A 3,666-nucleotide genomic window follows, 5' to 3' on the forward strand; every position below is an offset into this window, starting at 1 on the left:
CTTGTTTTTGTCAGCTACGTTGAAGATCAAATTGTTATAGATGTGTGACCTTATTTCTGGGCTCTCTAGTCTGGTCCATTGGTCTATGTGTCTATATTTGTACCAGTATCATCCAGTACCATGCTGTTTTGGTTATTATAGCCCTATAGTATAGTTCAAGTCAGGTAGTGTGATGCCTCCTGCTTTGTTCTTTATGCTTAGGATTGCCTTAGATATTTGGGCTCTTTTGGTTCCATATGAATTTTAAAGCAGCATTTTCTATTTCTGTAATGAATGTCTTTATTACATGTCTTTATTACTATTCCTACAATGAATTTGGTAGGAATAGCATTGAATCTGTAAATTGCTTTGGGCAGTATCACCATTTTAATGATATTGATTCTTCTTATCCATGATCATGGAATATTTTTTCATTTGTTGATGTTATCTGTGATTTGTTTGAGGAATGCTTTACAATTTTCATTGTAGAGCTCTTTCTGTGCTCGCTTCAGTAGCATATATACAAAAATTGGAAATGTGTGGAGAAGATTAGCATGACTCCTGCACAAGGATGAGACCTTTCTCTTCCCTAGTTAGCTGTATTCCTAGGTATTTCATTTGTGTGTGTGTGTGTGTGTGTGTGGTAATTTTAAATGGGATTGCATCCCTGATTTGGCTCTTGGCTTGGGTGATGTTGGTGTATAGAAATGCTAGTGATTTTTATATGTTGATTTTGTATCCTGAGATTTTGCTAAAGTTGTTTATCAGCTGGAGGGGCTTTTGGGCCAAGAATATGGGGCTTTCTAGATGTAGAACGATGTCACCTGCAAACGGATCATTTGACTTCTTCTCTTTCTATTTGGATGTCCTTTGTTTCTTTCTCTTGCCTGGTTGCCCTGGCCAGGACTTCCAATACTACGTTGAATAGGAGTGGCAAGAGAAGACATCCTTGTCTTATGCCAGTTTTCAAGGGGGATGCTCCCAGCTTTTGCCCATTCAGTATAATGTTGGCTATGGGTTTGTCATAGACAGTTCTTACTATTTTGAGGTATGTTCCTTCAATACTTAGTTTGTTGAGAGTTTTTAACATGAAGGGATGTTGAATTGTATTGAAAGCCTTTTCTGCATCTACTGAGATGATCACATATTTTTTTTCTTTAGTTCTGTTTATGTGATGAATCATGTTTACTGATTTGCATATGTTGAATCAACCTTGCATCCCAGAGATAAAGCTTACTTGACCATGGTGGATTAGCTTTTAGATATGCTGCTGGATTTGGTTTGGTAGTGTTTTGTTTTGTTTGTTTGTTTGTTTTTTGATATGGAGTTCTGTCGCCCAGATTGGAGTGCAGTGGTGTGATTTTGGCTCACTGCAGCCTCCACCTCCCAGGTTCAAGTAATTCTCCTGCGTCAGCCTCCTGAGTAGCTGGGATTGCAGGTGAGTGCCACCACACCCAGCTGATTTTTGTATTTTTAGTAAGGATGGGGTTTCACCATGTTGGCCAGCCTGGACTCAAACTCATGACCTCAGGTGATCCACCTGCCTAGGCCTCCCAAAGTGCTGGGATTACAGGCATGAGCCACCACACCTTGGCCTGTGGTTTGCTAGTGTTTTGTTGAAGATTTTTGCATCAATGTTCATCAAAGATATTGGCCTGAAGTTTTCTTTTTTTGTTGTGTCTCTGCCAGGTTTTGATATCAGAGTGTCATTTTCATAGAATGAGTTGAGGAGTCTCATCTACTCAATTTTTTGGAATAGTTTCAATAGGAATGGCACCAGCTCTTCTTTGCACATCTGGTAGAATTTGGCTATGAATCTATCTGGTCCTGGGCTTTCTTGTTTGGTTGACAGGCTATTTATTACTGATTCAATTTCAGAGCTCATTATTGGTCTGTTTAGGGATACAGTGATAGTGTTTCTTCCTGATCCAATCCTGAGAGGGTGTGTATGTCCAGGAATTTATCCATTTATTCTAAGTTTCCTATTTTGTGGGCTTATAGGTGTTCATAATAGTCTTCTAGGGTTATCTGTATTTCTGTGGAATCAGGGGCAATATCCTATTTGTCTTTTCCAATTGTATTTATTTGGAGTTTCTCTCTTCTTTATTAGTCTAGCTAGTGGTCTATTATCTTATTATTTTTTTAAAAAACAGATCTTGGATTCTTTTATCTTTTGAATTATTTTTCACATCTCAATCTCTTTGGTTTGGCTCTGATTTTGGTTGTTTCCTGTCTCTGCTAGCTTTAGAATTTGTTTGCTCTTGCTTCCCTCGTTCTTTTAATTATGATGTTACATTGTTAGTTTGAGAGCTTTCTAAATTTTTTTTTTTTATGTGGACATTTAGTGCTATAAATTTTCTGCTTAACACTGCCTTTGCTATGCCTCAGAGATTCTGGTATATTGTATCTTTGTTCTCATTAGTTTCAAAGAACTTCTTGATTCCTACCTTAATTTCATTATTTACCCGTAAGTCATTCAGGGTCAGGTTGATTAATTTCCATGTAATTATATGGTTTTGAGCAATTTTCTGATTATTGAATTCTAGTTTTATTGCACTGTGATCTGAGAGAGTGGTTGGTATGATTTCAGCTTTCTTCATTTGCTGAGGATTGTTTTATGTCCAAATATGTGGATGTTTTAGAGTCTGTGCCATGTGGCAATGAGAAAAATATATATTCCATTATTTTTAGGTAGAGAGTGCTATAGAAACCTATCAGGTCCATCTGTTCCAGTGTTGAGTTCAGGTCCCAATACCCTTGTTAATCTTCTGCCTTGATGATCTGTCTAATACTGTCAGTGGGATGTTGAAGTATCCCACTATTATTGTGTGGGAGTTTAAGTCTCTTTGAAGGTCTCTAAGAACTTGCTTTATGAATCTAGATGCTCCTGTGTTGGGTGGGTGTGCACATGTGTATGTGTGTGTATCATATATATCATATATATATATATCACATATATCAGATATATATCATATATGTATCACATATATATGATATATATGCCATATATATGATAGTTAATTCTTCTTGTTGAATTGAACCCTTAATCATTGTGTAATGCCCTTCCTTGTCTTTTTTGATCTTCGTTGGTATAAAGTTTGTTTTTTCATTAATTAGGATTGCAACTTCTACTTTTTCCTGTTTTCCCTTTCATTGGTAGATTTTCCTCCACTCCTTTGAGTCTACAAATGTCATTGAATGTGAAACGGTGCCATTCCATGTGTATCTTGAAGACACATACCAGTGTGTTTTGTTTCCTTGTACAGATTGTCACTCTGTTCTTATTTTATCCAATAAGAAGTGGTAGAAAACATAAAATTGTCTGAAAGTTTTCAAAAATACATGCAGAAGTCATAAAATGACACTGTTCTTTTCTATCCAAATATCAGCATCTAATGTGTTATACCCAGCCATACCCTTATTGCAGAAAACTCTTCTGTTTTCAGTCTGTCCCATTTTTCTGATACCTTCCTGCTTCTTGCTACTTATTTTAGCTCTAGATATAATTTAAACAATTACCCTTTTATTAAGCTCTACTGTACACTAGAAACCATTGAGAAAGTTATTGACTTTCCCAGGAAATCAGAAGTACACAGATCAAAAAGTATACTGTGACTTGCAAAACTCTATACATATACAAGGAACAAATAAGAAGGAGTGATCAAATCTGCCTGGAAGAGTCAAAGA

The 3,666-nt window shown here is 36.4% G+C and overlaps 1 non-coding gene across 1 annotated transcript; it reads left to right on the forward strand.

Annotated features, from left to right (window-relative positions):
• The first annotated feature begins 478 nt into the window (after positions 1–478).
• Positions 479–586, forward strand: LOC115897831. Its single transcript, XR_004057615.1, has one exon. It is a non-coding gene; the product is annotated as a U6 spliceosomal RNA (small nuclear RNA).
• Positions 587–3,666: the final 3,080 nt, after the last annotated feature.

The sequence above is a fragment of the Rhinopithecus roxellana genome, chromosome 5, assembly GCF_007565055.1.
Source record: "Rhinopithecus roxellana isolate Shanxi Qingling chromosome 5, ASM756505v1, whole genome shotgun sequence".
In the NCBI taxonomy this organism is placed as follows: Eukaryota; Metazoa; Chordata; class Mammalia; order Primates; family Cercopithecidae; genus Rhinopithecus; species Rhinopithecus roxellana.